General features: G+C 50.0%; 1 protein-coding gene and 1 long non-coding RNA gene across 3 annotated transcripts in view; one reads left to right on the top strand and one right to left on the bottom strand.

The window, feature by feature from the left end:
• The window catches only part of Fxyd6 (FXYD domain containing ion transport regulator 6), a 25,332-nt gene extending 23,921 nt beyond the window's left edge, over positions 1–1,411 (bottom strand). The window contains exon 1 of one of the 2 annotated variants that reach the window (XM_031345838.1): positions 1,085–1,411. The gene's annotated coding sequence lies outside the window, so the exon portion shown is untranslated. The remainder of the gene's footprint in view (positions 1–1,084) is intronic. The other variant, XM_031345837.1, reaches the window with a different exon arrangement.
• Positions 1,216–11,123, top strand: LOC116073773. The gene is made up of 3 exons (XR_004111897.1): positions 1,216–1,585; positions 1,859–1,961; positions 11,084–11,123. It is a non-coding gene; the product is annotated as an uncharacterized LOC116073773 (long non-coding RNA).
• The last annotated feature ends 212 nt before the right edge of the window (positions 11,124–11,335 follow it).

Genomic DNA, 11,335 nt, shown 5'->3' with positions numbered 1-11,335 from the left:
ACCATACTGGGGGGAGGGGAGGCAATTGGAGGTGAGGAATGGGCAGAAAACGGAGGAAGGTTGAAGTGGAGGGGTTTCCATGGCAACCATGAGACAGGTCACGTGCAAAAGGCCAAGTTGGAAAACAGATACACACATTCATACAGCTACAATATGAGGGCAGCCAGAACACCAGAGCCAAGGGTCCTTGAGAGGGCTGAGATGCCCACTGGTCCCTCTACAAAGGTGGAAATCCCAGTTCCAGTAGTGCGGGAAGACAGGTTAGACAAAGAGAATAAAGACAGAGGGCACGTCGGTGGGGCCAAGCCTCCAGCCACCACAACCTCTGGATCTGGAGGCTGGAGGTAGCTTGGGTGGGCCCGTTTATCCAACCTGACTGCTCCAGGGAGCAGACGCCCAGAGACCGAGGCTCTCAACCAACTCTACAGGAAAGCCCTGGGCAGACACAAAGCGGGGAGGCTCCATCAGGGCCAGCCCCGGTGGGGAACGATGGGGATAGGGTTACTAGCAGCCCTGAAAAGAAAACCGAGCTGGACAGACCAAAAGAAGGCCATGCAGTCAGATGAATCCCCTCACCCTAGAACCCCAACGCCGTCTACAGGGCCCCTTCTCCACTCCCGCAGCCCACGCCCACACCCCACAAGCACCAAGCCAGCAAATTCCATTTTGCGTGGCTCATGTGTCCACATACACATCCAGCTACATTCCCGGGTCCTTGCATTTCCTTTCCCCGCAGGGTTTCCAGCTTCCGAGTAACAAAGGGAAGCTCCCCTGTTAAGGGTCCTCTGTCCTTCTTCTGGAGCTCCTGGTGCAAGCTCAGGGCAGCCTCGAAAGCATTTTTCAGCCACCAGCATCTCCCACCACCATTGCCTGCATCCCCATCCCGGGATCCTTAGCCTTCGGAAGCTCATCTACTTGTTTACATCTCCAAATCCGTTTCCCGCCGCCCAGGCAGGGACCTGGGCACACACCCACTGATACAAACAACACTCGGAGGAACCAGGCGCTAGAGTGACGGATCCCCACCCAAGCCTCCTCCACTCGGAAGAAGGCGCCAACTTTGCCCACCTCCCCTGCTGCTCACCTAGGCGTTGGGTCCCCTCCGAGCGGATCCCAGGAGGACGAGCAGAGTCCCAGCAGCCGGGAGTGGCGCGCTGGGGGCAGGGCGGTGGGCGCGGCTTGCAGCTTTCCCGCCTCCCAGAGGGGGCTGACTGGCTGGGCTCCCGGGTCGCTCTTGTCCGCTGGCTTCTGGATCCCCTCGCAGACCCCTGTGCTGTCGTCCTCGCCCTGCTCTCTGCGAGCTCTTCGCAGAGGGAAGTGAGGCTTGAAGAAGCAACAGGAGACGCGCGCGGAGGAGGCGCCCAGCGCCCGAGCGGATTTGCCAGCAGCTGTTGCTTTTTTATGCCCCCCCCCCCTTTGGCGAGGGTAGGAAATGAGCCAGACCAACACCGTGACAGGGCTGGTGTCTTTTGGAAATAGGAAATTCAGGGAAGAGAGGCAGAAAAATAGGAAACAACGGAGCATCAGCCACCTGCAACCTGCGTTCTTTGGGTGTGTTGGCAATTAGCATGAATGGGAGCCAGAGGTAGGTGGAGTTGTTTTCAAATAGAGCTGGTGGGTTGTGGGGACAAGGCCCTCACCTGAATCGGGGTCTTGCTGCCCAGGAGCCCGTTTTCAAGACACCCATCTCCAACCCTAAATCTGCCAGAGGCTTTGAGAATAACTCTCCCCAGCCTACTTCCTAGGAGGCAAAATTTGAGATGACAAATTAACTTGAAGATTTATATCCTAGCTCTGCAATTCTACCTGTACCATCAGTATGAACACTCACATATGGAATGTTCTTTCTCTAACCTAGGAAAGGGGAAGTGAAACTAACTCCCAGCAAGTGTTCAATTAGCTGACTCTATGTAATGATAGCAGAGCTTGCAAGAATGGACAGAGATCAGCTCCCCCACCAGGTTGGTATCCAGGAAGCCCTGCAGTGGGGAAGGCTGTTCTAACCAGTCAACTGAAGGGATACTGAAGGGAGGCTGGCCAATCCAGTCCTGAAAGGTTGAAGAGAGCAGCTGTCATCAACCAATTCTAGGTCTGATCACAAGGCCTTCCTGACAACCTCTAACCTGGAAATGATAGGCCCTGCTAGCAAGAGCCCAGCCCTGCCTATCCAGCACCACAGCCCAAGGCCAGTTACTATTTGTGAAGAAGAAGGAGAAGGAGGAGGAGGAGGAGGAGGAGGAGGAGGAGGAGGAGGAGGAGGAGGAAGAGGAGGAAAAGGAAGAGGAAAAGAGGAGGAGGGAGAGAAAGAGGAAAAGAAGAGAAGGGGGAAGAAGAGGAAGAGGAGGAAGAAGAAGAGGAGGAGGAGGAAGAGGAAAAGGAGGAGGAAGAAGAGCAGGAAGAGGAAGAGGAAAAGAAGAGGAGGAGGGAGAGAAAGAGGAAAAGAAGAGAAGGAGGAAGAGGAGGAGGAAGAAGAAGAAGAGGAAGAGGAGGAGAAGGAGAAAGAGGAGAGGAGGAGGAAGAGGAAAAGGAAGAGGAAGAAGAGCAGGAAGAGGAAGAGGAAAAGAAGAGGAGGAGGGAGAGAAAGAGGAAAAGAGAAGGGGGAAGAAGAGAAGGAGGAAGAGGAGGAGGAGGAAGAAGAAGAGGAAGAAGAGGAGTAGGAGAGGAGATGAAGGAGAAGAGGAGGAAGAGGAGAAGAAGAGGAAGAGGGGGAAGAGAATCTCTGGATCTCTGGGTATAGTGGTGCCCATTTTTAATTCCAGCACTTGGGAAGCAGAGACAGATGAATCTCTGGGTTTGAGGCCAGTCTGGTCTATAGAGAGAGTTCTAGGACAACCAGGGAAACATAGAGAAATCTTGTCTCAGGTCATGGAGGCAAGGGCAGAGGAAAAGGAAGAAGAGGAGAAAGAGGAAGAAGAGGAGGAGGAAAGAAAGAAAGGAAGAAACAGATAGAAAACAAGAGCCAGGCACTGGTGGCGCATGCCTTTGATCCCAGCACTTGGGAGGCAGAGTCAGGTGGATTTCTGAGTTTTGAGGCCAGTCTGGTCTACAGATTTACAGGACAGCCAGGGCTACATAGAGAAACTCTGTCTTGGGGAAAAAAAAAAAGAAGAAGAAAAGAAAAAAGAAAGAAAGAAAGACAAAAAGTTGATAATTCTGTGGCCTTTCAACTTGGGTGAATCTCTTTAATAAATGATCTGGTCTCAAAGGCCAAGGCAGGGAAAGGGCAGGAGGAAGTCAAGGAGGCCCTAGAACTGGCAGGGAAGCCACCAATGGCCACCAGGAAGAAACTGGGTTGCCCTGCTTAAGGGGAGTCTGTAGAGGATAGTCTGACCCCTGGAGCACAGGACCTTGGGCTGAAAAGACTCCACCCTGGCCCAGTTTCAAAGTCACTAGGGTTCCTGTGACAGTGAAAACACTTTTATCAAAGTCTGGCTCAAGTCTTGCCAATCCACGTGGCTCCAGACAGCTGTCTGACCTTCTATCCCCAACTTTTCCTCAGTAAGCTGAGGACTGTCACCTCCTGTCTCTTTCCACTTGGAGAAATGAAACCTCATGCTTGCTAGTTCCCTGTCCTGAGCAAGCAGATTGGTCCTCCCTCCCAGTGCCCTTGAGTCCTAACATTTCCCCACCTCTAAGTTGTCTGTTGGAGTTCCTTCTTGTAAGTGGATGCCAGCTCAGGCTTTACAGGCCTGTTTGGGAAAGGATAGGTCAGAACTTCTAAGCTCAGCCACCTGTTGGTTCAGCCTGCCAGAGTATAGGGCTAAGCTACTTCCGGGCCTGTGCCTGATGCTGCTGGTAGTCCTGGCTATGGAGGATAATGGGAGTCCAGTATGTGAGGACCGGCTAGGGCTAGCTTCTCAAATAACCCTTCTTGTTTATCCAGGTGGAATTTGGGGGTTATTGCTACAAAGCAACACACAGCCTTGCTCTGGGAAAGTCATATCGCCCTTCTAGGGGGTAAAGAAACATCTGGTTCCTGAGATAAATGTGTCCAGGGATTAAAAGAGGTCACCAGCTCTGCCCCATTCTTTCAACACACAGATGTGATGTGTGACTCCTCCCTGAGCCCTGGGTCAAGCTCTGTAGATACAACAGAGAGAGGAAAGACATCATCCCTTATAGATAATGGGTGAAAAGGATATTTATCAAATTGTTCAGAGCCCTGAGAATGTAACATTTACAAAGCAAACTGGAGAGTCAGGGAGTGTTAAAGAGATGCGGTGAAAGAAACAATTGAGGTGTCAGGCAGGCCTGGGAAATGATGCCAACTCTGGAACAGAAGCAATGTGTGCGTGCAAAGGCCCTGAGGCGGAGTGCAGTGTGGGAATTGCTCCTGGTGTGGCTGAGTGCAGAAGAGACAGGCTAGGGAAGGACACAGATGCCAGGCTTGGCAACTGGGCAGTTCCTGGGCAATTGCAGCTTTTGTCTTCAGGGCAATGGGAATCCACTGAGGAGATACAAAATGGCTGTGAACAAGAATTAGGGAGAGGCTGGTTCAGACGGTTCCTGAAGGATTCACAGTCAGGGTTTCGAAGGCTGGGTAAAGAGTATAAGAATGAACTTGGATCTTTTCTAAGCAATTGCTTCTCTAGAAGCCTGAGGAAGAGAGGCAGCTGAGGCAAGATGGCACACCAGAACAGAATGGTTTCTAATCAGCATGGGTGTATTTGGAAGAAAGGGGGGCTCACAAACACAGATAACACAAAGACTCATACACTGGAGTTGGGGGAAGCATATGAGAGTACCCAGATCTAGAGCCATGGGAAGACCCAGTGCCAGGCTCTTCGGGACAATATACTGTTGAGTGTGAGACAGACTTCTTCATGCTGGAAAGCGCACTCTAAGCCATGTAACTAAACCCTGACCCTCGTAGCAGTTGCCTAGGTCTGTGAGCTATGGCAGAACATTCCATAGTTGGTGAGAAGGCTGGCTTGTCCAAGTGGGGCTCGTATGGACAATTAAAGGGGTATGAGATGGTCAGAATTCTCAGTTACCCTGGCCCTCCTAACCTGTACCTCTCCCAGAGAGACCCAGAAATCATTGGGTGTTATTTCTTTCCCCTCAGCAGCTGCTGCAGTGTGACTGTTCACCACCTTCCTATGCACGCTATCACCCAAGAGAGGGCAGCTCCCAGGTTCCATGTTCATTCCAAGCTGCTCCCTGGTCTCCTCCCTAACCTTTCCCACATTCCTCTAGGCTTCTCCCTCAGGAAACCGTGCCAGGCCCTTTGTCTCTTCAGGTAATGTCCAAATGATCCAGTCAACAGCTGTGTTTTTGGCACTGGCTTAGACTTGGTCCTCTCTTCCTGACAAGGAACCTAGGGATCCAGCATCCCTTGTGTGTGGGTCACCATCCTGCCCCTGTGATAACACATACCGAAGTTACGTCAGCTTATAGAGAGAAAAGCATCATTTGGCTCACAGCTCTGGAGAATTCAGTTTGCGGTGCATCCGCCTCATTGATGATCCTGTGTTGAGGCAGAACATCATGTGAGGAACACATGATGCTTGGTAGAGGAGAGTCTCTCAGCTGCTGGTATCTGAGGTAGAGGAAAAGGAGGGAAGAGAAGGAAGAAGGGAAGGTGTGGGGTGTAGGGAGGCACCCGGGTTCTCACTAGCTCCTTCAAGAACACTCACTGAACTTAAGGCTCTCACTAGGGTGCATCTTTTAAAGATCCTCCCACCTCCCAGTGGTACCATGGGCTGGAGATCAAGCCTTTATCACTTGGGTCTTTGTGGGACATTCCACATGCAAGCTACAAGCCATAGCACCATCTCTCCAAATACCCTACATCTCTCTCCATTTCGACAGCACCACCCTCAACTCACTTTCTCATCCAAAAAAATTCATGCTTCCCTCTCCCCTCTCCTCCTTCCTCTTCTCCTCTCTCTCCAATTCCTCTCTTGGCTGTGCACTCTCTTGCAGCCATTGCTCTTGTGATAGGTCAGACCTTCATGGCACTAGTCTGGTTCTGCTGGCTCTGCCTCAGTCTTCCCATCTCTACCTCTATTGACTACTGTGTGGTAAAGGTAATGGTCACTTTTCTCATTGTTGTAACAAAATGCCTGACAGATGTCAGGGCAGACGGGTTTGTTTTGGCTCACACACTGAGGGGACAGTCACGGGCAGCAGGAGCCTGAGCACATGAGCATATCCACAGTCAGGAAGTAGAGAGTCACATGCTGGCATGTAGGTCGAGATCTCCTTTTCATTCCATCCAGGCCCCAGCCCGTGGGACAGCTCTACCTACATTTAGAGTGAGTCTTCCCTGGTTTGTTAAATCTTTCTGGAAACACCTTCCTAGACACTCAGAGGTTTGTTTCCATGGCTCCTCTAAGTCTAACCAAGTTGACAACAAGAGTAAACCATCACAGTGGGTCCAGTTCCCACAATTCCTGTGAGTTTGGGGTCCAAATGCCAGACGTCACAGTTAGTGTTTATAACCCCATGACCACCTTGTATTTCATCCCCTGAACCCCTCAATCACCCTTATCATCACCCTCATGCGGGTGGGTGCTGAGTTCCAACCCAGGAGTTCACCACCTCTTTCTCGAGGTTTTGCCTCATATGACTTTCCCCATTTGAAACATCCTCATACAAGACTCCTACCTGCCTCACAGAGTGAAATCAAATATTGCTTTGTGGAAATTAAGGCTCCATGTTCAAAGGTGTTCAAAGGTTGACTGCCCTAATGGAAACAAGGCCTCCCTAATCAGATTTGCCATTAGTCCACTCACAGTGTGCATTCCAGGGTGACCCACTAACAACTTTCTCAACTTAAATAATCGTTAACTATTGATTCATGAGCCCCTTGTGTGATCTTGTCCCTAAACAAACTCTTTTTATCTTCATGTTGGACACCTTCTGTTGTGTTTTGTAAAAAGATAAAGGAGAGAAGGAATATGTTTGGTGGAGGTATAGTCAGGTATGGAGGAAGGGGGTGCCTTTGCAGGCCCATGCTGAGGCATCCCTTCCTCCTGAGGGACCAGCCACATGATGGTATAGTATAGAACAGAGTTTATTCAGGACATGGGAGGGGAGTTGAGAGGGTAGTAGAGACAGAGAAAGGCAGGGAGAGAGAGTAGAGAAGTAGAGGCAGGCCACTCCGAGAGAGGAATGAAGAAGGGGAGAGGGGACAGAGCAGGGAGCAAGAAGGCAAGAGAGCCAAAAAGAGCAGAGGGGGTAAATAACCCCTTTTATAGTGAGTCAGGTATACTGGCTGTTGCCAGGTAACTGTGGGGCGGAGCTTAGACAAAATGCTAACACCTTCTTTCTTACTGTCTTGTCAGTCAGACTGCCAAGCTTAGCCACAGGTCCTTACCAGAGGTCATCAAAGGTTTTGGGGGCTGGTGCCCTGGTATCCTCAGGCTAGACCACATCTACGCCATATATTAGCTTTGTTAATAAAGCTTTTGCCCTTAGCTCAAGAGAGAAAACAGTACTTCTCCAGGCAAACTAGCATGGATGAAAAAAATTTTTTCTGAGTGGAAAAACCACCTCCATCCCATTAGTCTGGAGGGCTCATTGCTGTCGACTTAACTTAAACTTGCTTGTAAGTGTGAAATATCACTCCTAGGTGCTGATTTCTAAGATCTCTAATTAGGAGCACCCATCTTAAGAGAGCAGGGCTGGCTATCCAAATGAGAAGCTATGGCCACTCCCTCCAGAGCCTTTCCTCTCTGCAAATCTGCAACCTTTTGTCTTCTGGTGCATGCAAATGAAAGCAACAAGGAACAACGTTGCCCTTTGGAGACAAGGAAATGCAAGACGCAATGGCTTCCTAGTCAAGACCAGAATAGCGTCCTATTCCTGCCTTCTCTGTGCACAGAGAAACAGCCTGTGAATACATATGGACAAACTCCTCCCTCGCCCAGAGTGCCTGGAGCCAGCATTCATGGGGAGACGCACCTGTTTACCAATGTCTACTTGCTTAGAACCCACAGGATGAAAGCTCAGGAACAAAGCTTGAGCAGAGTTCTTGAGCCAGGAGGAAAGCTAACAACCCAGCAGGCGGCTCCATTCAGTCTGTAGAATAGCTTTTCCAGAGTCTGTGACACCCCAGCCGGGTCATGTTGTTGGTCATGGAAGGCTGATTTGAATCCATCTGCTCTCTTGGGCATCTTCTACTACCAACTCCACACACACACACCCTGTCCTCCCTTCCCCGCCTCCCCGCCCAAATGTCTGAGCTGCAGTTTAGGAAAACATATAAATATTTGGTGACTATTGATGCTAAGGAAGTCACAAGGAATCTGCCAGGCAAGTGCCAAAGGGGCAGAGTAGTTTCCCTGTCCCAGTGTGATATCAGGAATTATAGGGCAAAGTCTAAACATCTGAGTGACATTAGATATCCAAGAGGGACATGGGTAGTCAGGGGAAGGGCTCACAAAGACACTGTGGCCATAGGGGTCCGGCCTCTAGTTTGACAAGAAAGGACATTCTGTCTAGAGAATTCCCTAGCCTCCCAGCTGTCTGAAATAAGTATCTCTTTGATGATGCTGTAATCAATTATCCGATCAGGGCCTGGTTCTATGACTACCATTTAAAATACCACCCCCAATAATTTTCACTTTCAGGCCTTCAAGGGTCTTAGATGTGGCAGAAGAGGTGATGGGTATAAAACAGTCCTACCTTAATGTCTCCTCTAAACATTTACATAGCCCTTGGGACATGTCACCTTCTGGGTACTTTGAAAAAAAAAAAAAAGAATTCATAGTTACTTCCCTAAGCATAATTCAGAACTAACTCAAGGAAGGGCTGAGACCATTCAGCCCAGGAAGGAAGTCGACAAAGTTGTCTGCTCCTAGATGAAGATAGGAAGAGGGGAGGACAGCTGGTGTGCCCTTAGCCTCCTTCCTCCCCTCCCACTTCATCAAGACCACTGGTGGCTAGTGATCACTTTCCCAATATAAAGACAGGATTGATTTCAGCAGAGAGCAGAAGACATCAGCCATCAGCTCATTAGTGTCAGTGCTATGACGAAGTCTACGGCTGTGCCTTAAATGGCAGGAGGAGAAGGGGGAAGATGACAGGCAGGTCCTCCGGCCATGGCTGCCAGATGTCGGATGCATCAGGCTCACTGGGGAAGTGTTTGTACAATTATGACAATCTAGATGCCCAGAGCCTAGCATTTCTTGCCTCTCTGACTCATCTGAGTTGACATTCTCCTCCCTGTATCTGCCTCTGTGTGTGTGTGTGTGTGTGTGTGTGTGTGTGTGTTGTGTGTGCGCCTCTCCCTCAGCCTAGCTTTTGTGACTTATTATTATTTTGTGGGGGGGACATGAGTATGAAAATAGAGGCCAGAGGACAAGCTCAGGTGCTGTTTGTTAGGAGTCGACCACCTTTTTCCTCCTCCTCCTCCTGCTCCTCTTCCTCTTCTTCTTCCTCCTCTTCCTCTTCCTCTTCAGTCCCCTCCTTCTTCTCCTCCCTTCCATTCCCCATCCCCCTCCTCCTTTTGACATAAAATTTCTCTGCTGGTCACAGGCCAGTCTCTGGTCCTTGGCCAGGAGCTTGTTGGTTAGGCCAGGCTGGCCAGCAGCAAGCCCAAGGGATGGATTCCTGTCTCCCCAGTGGTGAGATTACCAATATACACCACCACACCCAGGCCTGTAACTTAATTTGAGCTATAAAAAGAGGTAGACCGATTTTCTAGACTGGGCTTTGGACAAAGGTGCGACTTTTACCTTCCATGTTTGGAATGTGAACTTGTCTGGCAGAAGGGAGCTGCCTTGTAAGACATCAGACATGGATTCCCAGCAGGGGAGAGGCCTGGTGTTATTCACGTAGAATGTTTCCATCCAGCCAGGATCCCAGCCAGGTCTTGACTGGGAGTCATTCTTGGGCCTTATTCCAAGTCCTTAACTATGGACAGTGAGCAAATAAAGTAGCTATTGTTTAAAATGTGACACCAGGGGCTACATAGCTTTACAATAGTGGATGACTAGCATGGGGTCATGGGGACCCATTTCAGACCTGTGAATCAGGACAGGACCTGGATCAAGAATATGGCCAGGGCATCTGCATCTTCACAAACTCCCTGAGTCTGAGAGCTGAGGCTCCAGTGACTTTGGCCACAGCTGTGGCATATGACAGAGTCTGGGATTCAGTGACCTGACCTGCAGCAAGCCCATCAGGGATACCTCTGCTCAGGAAGATTGGCCAGCTATAGAAAAATGGCCTCAGAAAGAACAGGGCTTAGGAGGTGTCTGGGGGGGGGGAGGGAGGGGATCAGAATGGAACAGGATGAGGAGAAATTGAACAGGACCAGAAATATCTGAACAGGATCTGACCTTCGAGAACATTCATTGGGATTTCTGTGGACTGAGGAAACACAATGCTTTCTTAAATGCTTGTAAATATTTGTTAACAAGTTACATATGTGAGCATGCTGATCATTACTGCCCAGGCAAGGCTACCCATAGCATCCAAAATAAGGGATGGCTAGGACTCTGCCTATGGGGCTCATTATGGCCATCTTCCTGGAAGATGACTTTTGAAGAAGGATGGGGCTGGGAATGGGGAAAAGCATGCTCAGGTGCAGAGTAGGAGCCAGGTCAGTGGATCTACAGGCTACTTACTGTGCAGCAGTCAAGAAAGTCCTGCTGAGGAGGAGCTGGGCTTTGTACATCACTCCCTAGAGAATATCAGCCCAGGTGGGAGGACCTTGATGTGGACCCATGAGAATGACAACCCAGGGCTAAGATGGTGGCCGACACTGGGAACAGAAACTCCTGAGCATGGGTGTCAGGAGGCTTCTCTCTGCCTCTGTCTCCCTTCAAAGTCCAGCCCCCTTTGTCCTCAGAGGAGGACTCCAAATATGACCCATTCAGGTTGGTTCCTGGTGTCTCACTCTCTGAAGGACAGCTGGTTGTGGAGCTAGCTATTAGACCGGCCCCAGCTGCTCTCCACTCAAGACTGGATTAGAGAGAAGGATCTTTTGCCTCTAGCAGGAAATGTCAGGCTGGGCAGCAGTAAAAACTGTCCCTTTGGTCAGGCAAAAATAAGAGAGGATGGTAAATGTATTTCCTTAGCAAATAATTCTTCTTTCTCTCCCTCCTCACCCTCTGCCTTTCTCTCCCTGCAGGCACCTGTGTGTCATGGCACACTTGTGGAGGTCAGATGACAGCAATCTTTTTTCCGCCGTGTTTGTTTCCGGGAGTGTCTTGTTCTCCGTTTTACCAGGCTAGCTCTCAGGAATTCTTCTGTCCCTATCGGGATTACAGAACTGTGTTGTACAACTGTGTTGTACAGACCCTGGCTCTACCTATCCTGGGTGGTGGATGCCATGGATCTGAACTCTGGTTCTCAAGCTTGGGTGTGCAGCCAGCCCTTTACC

This window comes from Mastomys coucha, unplaced genomic scaffold (assembly GCF_008632895.1).
Source record: "Mastomys coucha isolate ucsf_1 unplaced genomic scaffold, UCSF_Mcou_1 pScaffold23, whole genome shotgun sequence".
Classification (NCBI taxonomy): Eukaryota; Metazoa; Chordata; class Mammalia; order Rodentia; family Muridae; genus Mastomys; species Mastomys coucha.
Note: the sequence above shows the minus strand (reverse complement) of the source record. Positions and strands in the feature narration are given on the sequence as shown.